A 254-nucleotide genomic window follows, 5' to 3' on the forward strand; every position below is an offset into this window, starting at 1 on the left:
AACTTTGGGCAACGATTGCTTACTTCTTTTCCCTCACTCTCGTCCATTCATTCTCGCATTTTCTCTCGTCGAGTTCTCATGCACGCGATCTCCCTTTCTCTCTCTCTCTGTCTCTCTTTCGCTGTTTTCTCGTTAGACAAGGTACTTAGAATATCTTCAGTAGAGTCTATATCCTCTTCCTCTCTTTTTTTTCCCTTACGCACCTACCGAATATCGATCAATTAATTAATTAATCAATTAATAATAATAATATA

This window comes from Eufriesea mexicana, unplaced genomic scaffold (assembly GCF_001483705.2).
Source record: "Eufriesea mexicana isolate 0111107269 unplaced genomic scaffold, ASM148370v2 scaffold2551, whole genome shotgun sequence".
In the NCBI taxonomy this organism is placed as follows: domain Eukaryota; kingdom Metazoa; phylum Arthropoda; class Insecta; order Hymenoptera; family Apidae; genus Eufriesea; species Eufriesea mexicana.